Consider the following 18,299-nt stretch of genomic DNA (forward strand, 5'->3'; position numbering starts at 1 on the left):
ACTACTACTACTACCGTCATTACATCATTACTACAACTGCCATCATTGCCAGTACTACTACCACTATTACCATCATTACATCATTACTACAACTACCATCATCATTACTACTACAATCATCATTACTACTACAATCATCATTACTACTACTACCATCATTACATCATTACTACTACTACCATCATCATCACTACTACTACTACTACTACTCCCACCACCATCATTACATCATTACTACTACTACCATCATCATCACTACTCCTACTACTACTACTACCACCACCATCATTACATCATTACTACAACTACCATCATCATTACTACTACTACTACCATCATTACTACTACTACCATCATCATCATCATCATCACTACTACTACTACTACTACTACTACTACTACTACTACTACTACTACTACTACTACTACTACCACCACCACCATCATTACATCATTACTACTACTACTACTACTACCATCATTACATCAGTACTACAACTACCATCATCATTACCACTACTACTACTACTACTACTACTACTACTACTACTACCATCATCATTACTACTACTACCATCATTACATCAGTACTACAACTACCATCATCATTACCACTACTACTACTACTACCATCATCATTACTACTACTACTACTACCATCATTACATCAGTACTACAACTACCATCATCACATCAGTACTACAACTACCATCATCATTACCACTACTACTACTACTACCATCATCATTACTACTACTACTACTACCATCATTACATCAGTACTACAACTACCATCATCATTACCACTACTACTACTACAACTACCATCATCATTACTACTACTACTACTACTACTACTACTGCTACTACTACTACTGCCAGCATTACATCATTACTACAACTACCATCATCATTACCACTACTACTACTACTACCATTACATCGTTACTACAACTACCATTATCATTACCACTACTACTACTACCATTACATCATTACTACAACTACCATCATCATTACTACTACTACTACCATCATTACATCATTACTACAACTACCATCATCATTACTACTACTACTACTACCATCATTACTACAACTGCCATCATCATTACTACTTCTTCTACAACTACTACTACTACTACCATCATTACTTCAGTACTACAACTACCATCATCATTACCACTACTACTACTACTACCATCATCATTACTACTACTACTACTACCATCATTACATCAGTACTACAACTACCATCATCATTACCACTACTACTACTACAACTACCATCATCATTACTACTACTACTACTACTACTGCTACTACTACTACTGCCAGCATTACATCATTACTACAACTACCATCATCATTACCACTACTACTACTACTACCATTACATCGTTACTACAACTACCATTATCATTACCACTACTACTACTACCATTACATCATTACTACAACTACCATCATCATTACTACTACTACTACCATCATTACATCATTACTACAACTACCATCATCATTACTACTACTACTACTACCATCATTACTACAACTGCCATCATCATTACTACTTCTTCTACAACTACTACTACTACTACCATCATTACTTCAGTACTACAACTACCATCATCATTACCACTACTACTACTACTACCATCATCATTACTACTACTACTACTACCATCATTACATCAGTACTACAACTACCATCATCATTACCACTACTACAACTACCATCATCATTACTACTACTACTACTACTACTGCTACTACTACTACTGCCAGCATTACATCATTACTACAACTACCATCATCATTACCACTACTACTACTACTACCATTACATCGTTACTACAACTACCATTATCATTACCACTACTACTACTACCATTACATCATTACTACAACTACCATCATCATTACTACTACTACTACCATCATTACATCATTACTACAACTACCATCATCATTACTACTACTACTACTACCATCATTACTACAACTGCCATCATCATTACTACTTCTTCTACAACTACTACTACTACTACCATCATTACTTCAGTACTACAACTACCATCATCATTTCCACTACTACTACCATTACATCAGTACTACAACTACCATCATCATTACCACTACTACTACCTCCACCATCATTAAACTGCTATTATTACCATCACCCTACTACCCATACCACTACTATTTGGAATGATAAACAACAATAATAATAGTAATAACAATAATACTAAGTTACTATTTACTTTGCAGATGTTATTATTCAGTGTCCCTCAGGCTGTACCTCAGCCACGCTCAGCCATGCTCAAGGTACTAAACGATATCATAACCGCCATTGATAAAAGACAGTACTTTGCAGCCGTCTTCATCGACCTGGCCAAGGCTTTCGACTCTGTCAATCACCATATTCTTATCGGCAGACTCAGTAGCCTCGGTTTTTCTAATGACTTCCTTGCCTGGTTCACCAACTACTTTGCAGACAGAGTTCAGTGTGTCAAATCGGAGGGCATGTTGTCCGGTACTCTGGCAGTCTCTATGGGGGTACCACAGGGTTCAATTCTCGGGCCGACTCTTTTCTCTGTATATATCAATGATGTTGCTCTTGCTGTGGGCGATTCCCTGATCCACCTCTACGCAGACGACACCATTCTGTATACTTCTGGCCCTTCCTTGGACACTGTGCTATCTAACCTCCAAACAAGCTTCAATGCCATACAACACTCCTTCCGTGGCCTCCAACTGCTCTTAAACGCTAGTAAAACCAAATGCATGCTTTTCAATCCTTCGCTGCCTGCACCCGCACGCCCGACTAGCATCACCACCATGGATGGTTCCGACCTAGAATATGTGGACATCTATAAGTACCTAGGTGTCTGGCTAAACTGCAAACTCTCCTTCCAGACTCATATCAAATATCTCCAATTCAAAATCAAATCTAGAGTCTGCTTTCTATTTCGCAACAAAGCCTCCTTCACTCGCGCCGCAAAACTTACCCTAGTAAAACTGACTATCCTACCGCTCCTCGACTTCGGCGATGTCATCTACAAAATAGCTTCCAATACTCTACTCCGCAAACTGGATGCAGTTTATCACAGTGCCATCCGTTTTGTTACTAAAGCACCTTATACCACCCACCACTGCGACCTGTATGCTCTAGTCGGCTGGCCCTCGCTACATGTTCGTCGCCAGACCCACTGGCTCCAGGTCATCTACAAGTCTATGCTAGGTAAAGCTCCTCCTTATCTCATGTTCACTGGTCACGATGGCAACACCGACCCGTAGCACGCGCTCCAGCAGGTGTATCTCACTGATCATCCCTAAAGCCAAAACCTCATTTGGCCGCCTTTCCTTCCAGTTCTCTGCTGCCTGCGACTGGAATGAATTGCAAAAATCTCTGAAGTTGGAGACTTTTATCTCCCTCACCAACTTTAAACATCTGCTATCTGAGCAGCTAACCGATCGCTGCAGCTGTACATAGTCCATCGGTATATAGCCCACCCAATTTACCTACCTCATCCCCATACTGTTTTTATTTTATATACTTTTCTGCTCTTTTGCACACCAATATCTCTACCTGTACATGTTCATCTGATCATTTATCACTCCAGTGTTAATCTGCTAAATTGTAATTATTCACTCCTATGGCCTATTTATTGCCTACCTCCTCATGCCTTTTGCACACAATGTATATAGATTGTAGAAAAAAAATAATGTTATTGACTTGTTAATTGTTTACTCCATGTGTAACTCTGTTGTTGTCTGTTCACACTGCTATGCTTTATCTTGGCCAGGTCGCAGTTGCAAATGAGAACTTGTTCTCAACTAGCCTACCTGGTTAAATAAAGGTGAAATAAAAAATTACAAAATAAATAAAAAGGCTATGGCAGGCAAATACATATTGGGCTGCAAGAGGAGCCATTGCTCCTTCACCCATGAGTATTTTTTCTTTTTTTCTTCTGGGTTTAATAAGTTAAAATTTTGAATAAATGCAGTCATTTCTGTGAATAATGAATCTCTTGGTGAGGAATATTTATCACAGTAAAGCTCCAGGGAGAGGGCCTGAAACAACCAACCCAAGTGCATCTCTGTTTCTACCTGTCGTGCAGTGACCACATTCACGCTCCTCTTTGGGTAGCCATGTCTTTTTATGTCTGCCGGTTTCTATTGCCAATCGGTGGTCACTCAGCCTGTACTTGGTAAGGATCTGTCTCTGCTTCGCATCTCTGACAGAGTAGAGATAATCAGCCAATTCATATTCTCTATTTAGGGTCAGATAGCAATTTAGTCGGCTTTGGGATTTTGTTTTGTTTTTCCAATGTTGTAAATATGAGTCCTTTGATTTGTTCATGATTTTGCTTATTGGAATTCTTTCTTTTGAAGCAGTGCTGGTGTCAGCTTGGTTGGTGAGGTCCAACACCAGCTGACTGAGAGGGCTCGTTCCTGTGCTCAGCTCTTTGGTTTGAAGTGCTTTAAATTGCAGACTTGAATTTGGACTTGAATTTAGATGGAGCCAAAAGTTCTATGATCTTTTCTGTATCTTCATTATTACTGGAAAACGGCCCAATTCTGCCCTACATGCATTAGTTGGTGTATTTCTCTGGACTTGTAGAATTTTCCGACAGAATTCTGCATGTAGGGCTTCAATTGGATGTTTGTCCCACATTTTAAAGTCCAGTTTATTGAGTGGCCCCCAAACCTCACTTCCTTAAAGAGCTATTGGTAGTATTACACTGTAAAATATTTTGGTCCAAATTTTAATTGGATGTTGATTTTGAATCATTTCATTTTTATTACATACGATGCTCTGCGGGCTTTTTCTTTGAGTCCATTCACTGCCATATTAAAGTTTCCAGATGCAGATATGGTCAGACCAGGGTAGGTTTGTGTTCAATTATGGTGTTGTTCAGGGTGAATTTATATTTGTGCTTCTGACAGCTGTTTTTTTTTTGGGGGGGGGATCATGATTTTTGTTTTTTGGAAAAGTACTCTGTCTCTCTCTCGCTTTGTCTCTCTCGCTCTCTTCCTCTCTGTCTCTCTGTCTCTCTCGCTCTCTGTCTCTCTCGCTCTCTGTCTCTCTCGCTCTCTGTCTCTTTCTCTGTCTCTATTTCTCTCTCTGACCTGGACTCCATAGCTGAGTCCCAAATTGTACCACATAAACAATATTTTTTTTTTGCTCTATGGGCCTTGATCAAACGTAGGGCACTATAAAGGGAATAGGGTGTCCATTGGGGATGCAAACCCTGTCCCCGACTCACTGTTATGACTCTAATAGATGAAGATCACAGCACTAACACACTCTAAAACAACACCATACTATCAAATGACCATCAGTACCACAGCCACCTTCAGAGCCACAGCAGAGCTGAAAGGTACTCACTGTTAGGTTGAATGATTTGTCTTGGACAGATAGTGAGAGGGGATGACAGTAGTGAAAGACGGAGGTTGTATGAAAGGGCAGTAGGCGTGATTCAAACCTATACCTTCATTACCTCTAAACCAGTTAGGCCACAAGGATAATCTCTTGTTTATTACATCATCAAGTACATCACCATTTTATCTCCCCAGGATTCACTCACTGATAACAATCAGTATCTTGATTGTGTAATATGATCTTTTTGACTGGACACTGTGAGTTATTTACATGGTCCATTGTTCATGTGAAGTACTGGCTCTTTAGTGAGACCCATAGTGGAGGTGAACCTTTCATGGCCTTTCAGCGTTCATATCAGCTTTCATATGAGGCACCACTGAAGTATAAGAACTATGCTGAGTCTCTCTCTCCCCCCTGCGTTTTGTGTTTTCTTCATTATTTAGTGAAAGTGATCCTTCCTGAGAACACACAGAACCCCTCGTCTCCCTCCAGCTGTGATAGATAACGTCTATCTTCTTGTGTAACAGCATCAATAAACAACTCTGTTTGTTGTGACGTCTGCTTTCATTTGCATCAATGATCCCAGAGTTCCAGGCTTGGACGCTCAAAGTCTAGATTTATTTCTTGCTTCCTCGAGTCACTTCTGGAAGTTTCATATACTTCCTTTCATTTATAGAGTTTCTATAGAACTCGGAGTATATATTTGTGTGCTAAAACTGAATCAAAGGTAGATTTTCCCTCTGAATTAAAATAAAGATATTCAAATCATTTCTTTGCGGTTAATAGTAATGAATGAATCTCAGATGAAACCGACTGTACTGTGTGTCTCCCAAACCGTCCTTGGCATTAAGTTAATATGATGATGATTTCTTCTGGCATGGTACGTTAGCTCACCCATTCCAGCTCATAACTTCCACATTTCAACCTCTGTTTGCCAAATAGGTCTCGCCACAATAGAGTTAGCCAGGCTTTCAATAGTTAATCTATTTAAGTGTGCCAGATACAGTAGGTCTGCACTACACTCATCACTGTGGTAACACCAGATGAGATGACATTGTGCTCTGATAGGAAGGCTATGAGGTCTGAGGAACATTTCCCTATACGTCACTGGAGGGAACTTTTAATTCCTCATGATAGAGGAAGAGGGATGTGGGAGAAAGAGCGGCAATGCTCATTAACACTTACTGTAGTGTGAAGGAGAGCAATGAAAAGACCGTTGCTCACTCTGCATGTAGCCTTCTATGAGAGGCATGGTGGCTGACAGTGATAAAGGGGCTGGGATGACATGCGTGTGTCCCTGCTGGACATGCTTGGTACACTGGACATTACTGCTGTGCCACGCTGCCACATATGGTCACCCACTCTGCGCATAATATAAGATCTCCCTATAATGTTCAATAGTGTACCCTCCTTGACAGTCCCAGGACAGCTTGGGAAGGACACATTTAGCTGATGGTTTGGGGTGTTTGAGAATGAAGTACCATACATTTTTGTATCCAGGTGAGTTTTGGTAAATGACACAGCAAGTATTTCTGTCTTATTTTATTTATTTATTTTATTTCACCTTTATTTAACCAGGTAGGCTAGTTGAGAACACCTTTATTTAACCAGGTAGGCTAGTTGAGAACACCTTTATTTAACCAGGTAGGCTAGTTGAGAACACCTTTATTTAACCAGGTAGGCTAGTTGAGAACACCTTTATTTAACCAGGTAGGCTAGTTGAGAACACCTTTATTTAACCAGGTAGGCTAGTTGAGAACACCTTTATTTAACCAGGTAGGCTAGTTGAGAACACCTTTATTTAACCAGGTAGGCTAGTTGAGAACACCTTTATTTAACCAGGTAGGCTAGTTGAGAACACCTTTATTTAACCAGGTAGGCTAGTTGAGAACACCTTTATTTAACCAGGTAGGCTAGTTGAGAACACCTTTATTTAACCAGGTAGGCTAGTTGAGAACACCTTTATTTAACCAGGTAGGCTAGTTGAGAACACCTTTATTTAACCAGGTAGGCTAGTTGAGAACACCTTTATTTAACCAGGTAGGCTAGTTGAGAACACCTTTATTTAACCAGGTAGGCTAGTTGAGAACAAGTTCTCATTTGCAATTGTGACCTGACCAAGATAAAGCGTAGCAATTCGACACATACAACAACACAGAGTTACACATGGAATAAACAAAACATAGTCAATAATACAGTAGAACAAAAGAAAACAAAAAGTCTATGTACAGTGAGTGCAAATGAGGTAAGTTAAGGAAATAAATAGGCCATGGTGGCGAAGTAATTCTGATATAGCAATTAAACACTTGAATGGTAGATCGGCAGAAGATGAATGTGCAGGTAGAGATACTGGGGTGAAAAGGAGCTAAATAAATAAATAAATACCAGAATGGGGATGAGGTAGGTAGATGGGCTGTGTACAGGTGCAGTGATCTGTAAGTTGCTCTGACAGCTGGTGCTTAAAGCTAGTGAGGGAGATGTGAGTCTCCAGCTTCAGAGATTTTTGCAATTCGTTCCAGTCATGGGCAGCAGAGAACTGGAAGGAAAGACGACCAAAGGAGGAATTGGCTTTGGGGGTGACCAGTGAGATATACCTGCTGGAGCGCGTGCTACGAGTGGGTGCTGCTATGGTGACCAGTGAGCTGAGATGAGGCGGGGCTTTACCTAGCAGAGACTTGTACATAACCTGTAGCCAGTTGGTTTGGCGACGAGTATGAAGCGAGGGCCAACCAACGAGAGCCTACAGGTCGCAATGGTGGGTAGTGTATGGGGCTTTGGTGACAAAACGGATGGCACTGTGCTAGACTGCATCCAGTTTGTTGAGTAGAGTGTTGGAGGCTATTTTATAGATGACATCACTGAAGTCTAGGATCGGTAGGATGGTCAGTTTTACGAGGGTATGTTTGGCAGCATGAGTGAAGGATGCTTTGTTGCGATATATGAAGCCGATTCTAGATTTAATTTTGGATTGGAGATGCTTAATGTGAGTCTGGAAGGAGAGTTTACAGTCTAACCAGACACCCAGGTATTAGTAGTTGTCCACATATTCTAAGTCAGACCCGTCCAGATTAGTGATGCTGGACGGGCGAGCAGGTGCGGGCAGTGATCGATTGAATAGCATGCATTTAGTTTTACTTGCGTTTAAGAGCGACATCGCTTTCTCATCAACCTATCCTGGTATTTATTGCAGTGCATTAGCCTGGTTTGGGAGCTCCCCACCTCAGGGCTTATTCCAGAATATATGGTTGAGTTTTTTAGCATTCTGCCAGACAACCGTGCGTTCACAATTTGATCTGACAGCCACCAGAGAAACCCAGTCAAGTGTAACGTGTTGCTCCAGTCCTAACTTTACTCTGCTGCTCCAAAGGCAAATAGGAGTACACATTTCATCATGCCTATAGGGGAGGTGTTGCAGTATATGTTCAGCACCATATTCCTGTAAATCTTAGAGAGGGTCTCATGTCTATTGTTGTGGTTGCAAGTTCACCTGCCTCATCTGAAGCCTCTTCTTTTGAGGTGCTGCTAACTGTCAGCATTTGGATAATGTGTGCAATGCTTGATCGTGTGTGTGATGTTAAGAGTTTTATTTTACTGGGTGACCTGAACATGGACTGGTTAGCAACTAGCTGTCCTCTCAAGAGGAAACTTCTTACTGTGACTAATGCCTGTAATATGTCCCAGGTTATCACTGAACCAACTAGTGTTGTCCAATAGTGTTGGATCTGTGCCATCCACTGGTATTGATCATATCTTCACTAATGCTGCAGAGCTTTGCTCCAAAGTAATATCAGTTCCCATTGGCTGTAGTGACCATAACATTGTGGCAATTAACAAGGAAAACCAAAGTGCCAACGGTTGGACCTAAAGTTGTTTATAAGAGATAATACAACGTGTTTTCTTAGGACACTTGTACATTTTTTTAATGCTGGTCTAATGTGTATGAGGTGAAACTAGGACGCAGCACTGGAAGTATTTGTAAAAGTATTCATGTCAGTTGTTGACAAGCCTGTTAAGAAACTAACTGGGAGAACTGAGGCCTCTGGATTGATGATTCATTGAAAAATTGTATGTTTCAAAGAAATGATGCAAAAGAGGTGGTTAACATGTCAAGCTCAGCTGATTGGTTGACATACTGTCAATGGAGAAATGTTGTGACCTAAACTTAACATAAAAAACTAGAAATGTAATTACTAAACTATGATAAATGACATAAAACACAATGGAAAAAGACTTTGGAAAACCCAGTTCATCTCCATCATTTATTGAAGTTGATGGGTGATTTATAATAACAGTGAGCCATCATATTTCAGTATAAAAGATCCAATATTGAAAGTGAAGGATTGCCAATCATTTCAATGACTATTTCACAAATAAAGTGGAAGTGAAATGACAATATTGAACATTGAGACATATTTTAGTATAAAAAATGTAATATTGAAAGTGAATGATCGTTGTTTGGAGTTTGGTCAAGTTAGTGTGGGAGTGGTGGAAAAACTATTGTTATCCATCCATAATGATGAGCCAGCTGGTATAGACAACCTTGTTGGGAAACTACTGAGAATGGTAGCAGACTGTATTACCACCAGGTATAGACAACCTTGTTGGGAAACTACTGAGAATGGTAGCAGACTGTATTACCACCAGGTTTAGACAACCTTGTTGGGAAACTACTGAGAATGGTAGCAGACTGTATTACCACCAGGTATAGACAACCTTGTTGGGAAACTACTGAGAATGGTAGCAGACTGTATTACCACCAGGTATAGACAACCTTGTTGGGAAACTACTGAGAATGGTAGCAGACTGTATTACCACCAGGTATAGACAACCTTGTTGGGAAACTACTGAGAATGGTAGCAGACTGTATTACCACCAGGTATAGACAACCTTGTTGGGAAACTACTGAGAATGGTAGCAGACTGTATTACCACCAGGTTTAGACAACCTTGTTGGGAAACTACTGAGAATGGTAGCAGACTGTATTACCACCAGGTTTAGACAACCTTGTTGGGAAACTACTGAGAATGGTAGCAGACTGTATTACCACCAGGTTTAGACAACCTTGTTGGGAAACTACTGAGAATGGTAGCAGACTGTATTACCACCAGGTTTAGACAACCTTGTTGGGAAACTACTGAGAATGGTAGCAGACTGTATTACCACCAGGTTTAGACAACCTTGTTGGGAAACTACTGAGAATGGTAGCAGACTGTATTACCACCAGGTTTAGACAACCTTGTTGGGAAACTACTGAGAATGGTAGCAGACTGTATTACCACCAGGTTTAGACAACCTTGTTGGGAAACTACTGAGAATGGTAGCAGACTGTATTACCACCAGGTTTAGACAACCTTGTTGGGAAACTACTGAGAATGGTAGCAGACTGTATTACCACCAGGTTTAGACAACCTTGTTGGGAAACTACTGAGAATGGTAGCAGACTGTATTACCACCAGGTTTAGACAACCTTGTTGGGAAACTACTGAGAATGGTAGCAGACTGTATTACCACCAGGTATAGACAACCTTGTTGGGAAACTACTGAGAATGGTAGCAGACTGTATTACCACCAGGTATAGACAACCTTGTTGGGAAACTACTGAGAATGGTAGCAGACTGTATTACCACCAGGTATAGACAACCTTGTTGGGAAACTACTGAGAATGGTAGCAGACTGTATTACCACCAGGTATAGACAACCTTGTTGGGAAACTACTGAGAATGGTAGCAGACTGTATTACCACCAGGTATAGACAACCTTGTTGGGAAACTACTGAGAATGGTAGCAGACTGTATTACCACCAGGTATAGACAACCTTGTTGGGAAACTACTGAGAATGGTAGCAGACTGTATTGCCAGACCTATTTGCTGTATCTTTAACCAAATCCTAAAGGAGTGTGTTAGGGCTGACCCCATTTCGTCAACTGGTTGATTGTTTGGTCGATAGGCTGTTGGTCGAGCCGTCTCAAATATGTATATACTTGTCTGATTCACGCGCGTCTCAGTGGGCTCACCCATTTAGGAGGCGGTTGGGACGTCACGGTCCTAAAAAAAGGAGCGTGGCTAAAATGCACAAGGCACGTCTTTCTCCAGAATATGCGCTTTCTCTTGCAATTTTGTGCACATTCATAGTTTCATAACTTCATTGTGTGAATTGTTTGCCTTTTGATTGTTATTGTCTATCAATTCCCCACTACATACAGTAGTAACCTATATTTACCATTCATTCCCATAATTTGTAATCTACAGTGTTTGTTTGGTTATGGTAATTTCTGTTAAACTCAGTTTTTCTCAATTCCTGACATTTAATCCTAGTAAAGATTTCCTGTCTTAGGTCAGTTAGGATCACCACTTTATTTTAAGAATGTGAAATGTCAGAATAATAGTAGAGTGAATGATTTATTTCAGGTTTATTTATTTCATCACATTCCCAGTGGGTCAGACGTTTACATAAACTTAATTAGTATTTGGTTCCATTGCCTTTTAAATTGTTAAACTTGGGTCAAACGTTTCTGGTAGCCTTCCACAAGATTACCACAATAAGTTGGGTGAATGTTGGCCCATTCCTTCTGACAGAGCTGGTGTAACGGAGTCAGGTTTGTAGGCCTCCTTGCTCACACAGGCTTTTTCAGTTCTGCCCACAGATGTTCTATAGGATTGAAGTCAGGCCACTCTAATACCTTGACTTTGTTGTCCTTAAGCCATTTTGCCACAACTTTGGAAGAATGCTTGGGGTCATTGTCCATTTGGAAGACCCATTTGTGACCAAGCTTTAACTGATGTCTTGAGATGTTGCTTCAATATATCCACGATTTTCCAGCCTCATGATGCCATCTATTTTGTGAAGTGCACCAGTCCCTCCTGCAGCAAAGCACCCCCACAACATGACGCTGCCACCCCCGTGCTTCACGGTTGGGATGGTGTTCTTCAGCTTGCAAGCGTCTCTTTTTCCTCCAAACATAAAGATTGTCATTATGGCCAAACAGTTCTATTTTTGTTTCATCAGAGGAGAGGACATTTCTCAGAGTAGTACAATCTTTGTCCCCATGTGCAGTTGCAAACCGTAGTCTGGCTTTGTTATGGAGGCTTTGGGGCAGTGGCTTCTTCCGTGCTGAGCGGCCTTTCAGGTTATGTCAGTATAGGACTCGTTTTACTGTGGATATTGATACTTTTGTACTTTGTTTCCTCCAGCATCTTCACAAGGTCCTTTGCTGTTGTTCTGGGATTGATTTGCACTTTTCACACCAAAGTACGTTCATCTCTAGGAGACACGTCTCCTTCCTGAGCGGTATGACGGCTGCGTGGTCCCATGGTGTTTGTACTTGCGTACTATTGTTTGTACAGATGAACGTGGTACCTTCAGACGTTTGGAAATTGCTCCCAAGGATGAACCAGACTTGTGGAGGTCTACAATTGTTTTTCTGAGGTCTTGGCTGATTTCTTTAGATTTTCCCATGATGTCAAGCAAAGAGGCACAGAGTTTGAAGGTATCAGAGCAGAGCAGCACGCCTTGCCCTTATATACACATACAGAACTAACATCAACATGCATGCGGGTCTTTCCTGGTTGAGGGTTGACGACCTATTCGTTTTGTAGTTATCAGAAACGTTACTTCAGAATTCCAGATTGTCTGCATAATCAAATAACATTCAGCTCAGACACCCACACTGTGCATTCAGAAAGTATTCAGACCACTTAACCTTTTCCACATTTTGTTACATTACAGCATTATTCTAAAATTGATTAAATAGTTTTCCCCCCTCATCAATCTACATACAATACCCCATAATGGCAAAGAAAAAACAGTTTTTTAGAAATGTTTGCAAATGTATTAAAAATAAGAAACTGATATCACATTTACATAGGTATTCAGACCCTTTACTCAGTATTTTGTTGAAGCCCCTTTGGCAGTGATCGATCACAGCCTCGTCTTCTTGGGTATGATGCTACAAGCTTGGCACACCTGTATTTGGGGAGTTTCTCCCAGTCTTCTCTTCAGATCTTCTTAAGCTCTGTCAGGTTGGATGGGGAGCGTCGCTGCACAGCTATTTTCAGGTCTTTCCATAGATGTTCGATCGGGTTCAAGTCCGGACTCTGGCTGGGCCACTTAAGGACGTTGAGACTTGTCCTGAAGCCACGCACCGTATTGGGACGTGAAATCATCTCAACATTAGTCCACAGTCCAGGTCTGAAAACTTCTGACAAAGTTTGATTTCGGAGTGAACCATCATGGTACCTTGCCCAAGGTGTGGGAAGTTGTAGTGGCTTGCCAGTGTCACCACATTGAGGAGTCTAGCTGCACTTTGATGGAGAAGGAGGACACCATGATGTGCTTTTCTGGCTCGGCAGATCTGCAGATTGCTGACTAGCAGGCAGGGCGCTGTTTTTTTTAATCACCTGCAGTTTTGGGAAAAGCACTAGGATTACATCTGAAGTGGAAGTGTATTGGCTAAAAACCATGCCTCTCCCCCACGCAGCTCACTATCCCTATGCACAAGTCCCTATGCTGCTGAGCGTAGGCATACACTGCATCCATCCTCTTAAAATAGATCCACTATGTATCATATGGAGTGATCTGGGATGTCTCTCCATACATCAAACCCTCTGAAGTCTGAGATCCAACCTGCCCTATGGAGGTGTTGAGGAGCCACTTTGATCAGAGAGAAAACACCCAGCTGTGACCTTACCCTGAGCAGGGGTAGAGTCTGTGTGTGTCCCTGAGGGGGGGCTTGGAAGGGGCCTGGCAGTGCCCCCTGAAGAAGCCAAGGAGGCGATTTCTTCTTATCAGACCTACTATAGATCACAGAGCCCCTGCGGCCCCTTTCTCCTGACAAATAGTCCCAGTTGCCTGGCAACGTGGTGTGATATTTCCTACCGTAGCAGGATAGCATCACCATCAAATGGCAGGGCTGGACCATTGATTGTCCGCTTGGATGTGGATCACTAATTTAACACTGTTCATAGGTAGGCACTGGGTTTGGATGGGAAAGGGAGGCAATTTACACTGGAATATTGCATTGTCCTTGCATTTACCCATGATACTCCTCAATAATTGCAACATTCTCATAACATCCCACAGTAAGGGAATGCTTGATGCATCAGTGACTTGTTACGGTGCTGTTGGAAAGACGTGGGAGGGGCTGAGATGAAATGGATCTTGCAATCAGCAGTGTGTGTGTGTGTGAGTGTGAGAAGAAGGGCGTGATGGTTTCAGGATCCTGATCCTGTTCCTCTATTAGACTCCCGAGGGGACAGACCGCGATAACACTGACTGGTTGCATCCTATGATGCCATACTGGGCTTGTAAACGGAAACGGTTTGGAGCTAACTTAATTAAACCAGTCCAATAAAAAAAATGCTTGTTTTCAATGAAAAACGTTTTCCTACAGTTTGCGCAAATTAGTACACCATGGGTTATATGGGTAGAGGAAACCAGCCAGGGGTTGTTTTATACTGTACAGGTGACTTTTAAAGTCAATGTGTGAGACATAGTTATGTGACCGTTTTCCCTATGAAACCAGTGTGTGTCAATCCGAAAATCATTTTCCAATCTGAAGAATTTCAGGTGGTATTTGAGGAGATTCAGGGCAAAACATTTTTTAGGTGTGTTCAGGAGGACTACAGTTAAGCACATTCAGACAAGGCTGCTAAACTACGCTAATTATTCCAGTGACTGTTGTTGAATGTTAATGTGAGGTGTTTTACCAACCGAGGAAGTCATGGCTGATGAGTATCCTGACGTTAGGGAAGTACTGTAGGAGTGCATCCTAAATACCACCCTATTACCTATGGCTGTGGAAAAGCTACAATACATATTTTTGTCGTGGCCCCGGACAAGCACACCTGATTCTACTTGTCATCTAATCATCAAGCCCTTGATAAGTTGAATCAGGTGAGTCTGTCCAGGGGTATAACACAAATGTGTGCTGTTGGGAGTACTGGAGGACTGGAGTTGGGAACCTCTGCTCTATAGAGTACTTTTGACTCGCTAAGTGCTAGTGTTCTCTCTCCAGACTGAGCTTGATGATTCATTTCTACCACACCCAGCAAAAGGTACTAAAACAATAGAAGGTTCTATTATTATTCTGGAATGTTCCTATAACGTTCCCCTCAGGCTCTCTGTAAATGTTTGACATTTAAGCAACCTCTTTCCTGTAAGTCTTTTATGTTGGTTGCCGTGGGCTCTATGGCATGGCGACGTTTAATTTGCACCATGTGGATATTGCAAAATAAAGAACACCACATGGGAAAGAAAGTTGCTCCTTTATTGTGATGTTTGTGTAATACAAACATAAACAGTCATACACATGAACTGGCCAATGTTAATCAAAACCACTACAACTCTAACTCTAGTTTTGGGCAATAGCGATCCTTGTTACCCATTAGCATTGGAGCTATGCAACACTAGTGATGCAATGTCATGCTATTTTAGAGACGGGAGGTCACTGAATGATATCGTTCACTCGACTCGCTATTTGTGATCATGAATTTTCTCCTCAAAGGTCTCTGGCAGCCGACGGGGTCTGGCAGCCTGAACCCTGGCGTCGTCTAATTTACAGGTTAGCGGTTAATTCTGAGAGGGGAAAGAGAGACGGCTGTGAAGCATAAATTGCTCTGGAACCCTTCGCTCCTGTTAGCTTTTCCACAGCCGGGGTCCGTGTTGCTATGCACCGTTTCCCCTGCAGAAACCCCGGTGTGTGTGGCTCACTGTCGGTAATTTACACCTGCTTGGCAGAGGGAACAGTTCTCTCACACACACACACACATGGGCACTTACACGCACACACGTGCTATGTTTAAAACAAATGGCATCGGGGCTTCCGGTGAGAACAAGCTCTGCTGTCTCCAGAACCTTTTTAGAATGCAATGATGAATCTTTAGTCTCTGATGGTGTTGAAAACCACGTCTGTGTCAGGCCGTGAGGTATGTAGCCTCAGAGTCCTGTGCACCACTGGGTTTGACGGGGCATGCCTCTAACGCCAGCCGTAGAGAGTTAAACGATGCTAGAGTCTATGTGGAGGTTGGCCAAATCCTAACTCCACTCATTTGCCCTTTTCTATAGAGTGCTGTTTTAAATTTTTTACCTATTTTGAATGAAGTTGAGAAACCCCAAAAATGCTCCAACTGTCATCATGACTTCTGTATAATATATATACAGTACCAGTCAACAGTTTGGATGCACCTACTCATTCAGGGGTTTTTCTTTATCTTTACTATTTGGACTCAGACCATTGCTCGTGTTTCTTGGCCCAAGCAAGTCTCTTCTTATTATTGGTGTCCTTTAGTAGCGGTTTCTTTGCAGACATTCGATAATGAAGGCCTGATTCACACAGTCTCTGAACAGTTGATGTTGAGGTGTGTCTGTTGCTTGAACTCTGTAAAGCATTTATTTGGGCTGCAATTTCTGAGGCTGGTAACTCTAATGAACTTTCCCTCCGCAGCAGAGTCTGGGTCTTCCTTTCCTGTGGCGGTCCTCATGAGAGCCAGTTTCATCATAGCACTTGATGGTTTTTGCAACTGCTCATGAAGAAACTTTCAAAGTTCTTGACATTTTCTGGATTGACTGACCTTCATGTCTTAAAGTAATGATGGACTGTCGTTTCTCTTTGCTGTTCTTGCAATAATATGGACTTGGTCTTTTACCAAATAGGGCTATCTTCTGTATACCACCCCTACCTTGTCACAACACAACTGATTGGCGGGGTGGCAGGCAGGCTAGTGGTTAGAGTGTTGGGCCAGTAATCAAAAGGTTGCTAGATCGAATCCCTGAGCTGACAAGGTTAAAATCTGTCGTTCTGCCCCTGAACAAGGTAGTTTACCCACTGTTCCTAGGCCGTCATTGTAAATAAGAATTTATTCTTAACTGACTTGCCTAGTTGAAAAATATATATATTTTTGGGGGCTCAAACGCATAAAGAAGGAAAGAAATTCCTCAAATGTACTTTTAACAAGGCACAGCTGTTAACATTCCAGGTGACTACCTCATGAAGCTGGTTGAGAGAATGCCAAGAGTGTGCAAAGCTGTCATCAAGACAAAGGGTGGCTACTTTGAAGAATCTCAAATATAAAATAGATTTAGTTTATCACTTTTTTGGTTACTACATGATTCCATATGTGTTATTTCATAGTTTTGATTTCTTCACTATTGTTCTACAATGTAGAAATGAATACAAATAAAGAAAAACCCTTGAATGAGTAGGTGTGTCCAAACTTTTGACTGGTACCGTATATAATCGACAATATTTTGATATGCGTCATTAGAACTGCAGTCTCTTCATCCCTCCATTATTTACATAGGCCAATGTGTAAAGTATTACTACATTGCGTTGTGCCTGAAAATGTCCCACAAGAGGCGGGTAGTGTTTTGAAGGGCCTAATAAAGGTCTGTGTGCAATAGACATACATTTATGGAAATGTCTTTTTTGTTTACAGTCAGTCAGCCACAGGGAATTCATTGGTGTTAGACATTGTGGTCGTTGGAATGGTTTCAGGCTCATTTCTGAACTGTCGGTGTCTGTGGGTCAGTCACGCACACACACTGTTCTGTCTCTCTGGCTGCAAGACCGTTTGAAGATCAGCGTCTGTCTTGCTTGCATCAGCCGTACCCCTGTCTGTGCGTCTGTCTGTCGCTCTCTGTCCCTGTCTGTCCCTCGGTCTGTCCCCCTCTGTCTGTCCGTCTGTCCCCCTCTGTCTGTGTCTCTGTCTGTCTGTCCGTCTCTCTCTCTCTCTCTCTGTCTGTCTCTCTGTTCCTCTGTCCGCCTGTCTCTGTCTGTCCCCCTCTGTCTGTCTGTTTGTCCCTCTCGCTGTCTGTCTGTCTCTGTCTGTCCCTCTGTCTTTCTTTGTCCCTCTGTCTGTCTTTGTCTCTCTATCTTTCTGTCTGTCTGTCTTTGTCTCTCTATCTTGCTGTCTC

General features: G+C 41.8%; 1 protein-coding gene across 1 annotated transcript in view; it reads left to right on the plus strand.

The window, feature by feature from the left end:
- The window catches only part of vps50 (VPS50 subunit of EARP/GARPII complex), a 202,050-nt gene that overhangs the window by 73,014 nt on the left and 110,737 nt on the right, over positions 1–18,299 (plus strand). The window lies entirely within an intron of this gene.

The sequence above is a fragment of the Oncorhynchus kisutch genome, linkage group LG14 (genome assembly GCF_002021735.2).
Source record: "Oncorhynchus kisutch isolate 150728-3 linkage group LG14, Okis_V2, whole genome shotgun sequence".
Classification (NCBI taxonomy): Eukaryota; Metazoa; Chordata; class Actinopteri; order Salmoniformes; family Salmonidae; genus Oncorhynchus; species Oncorhynchus kisutch.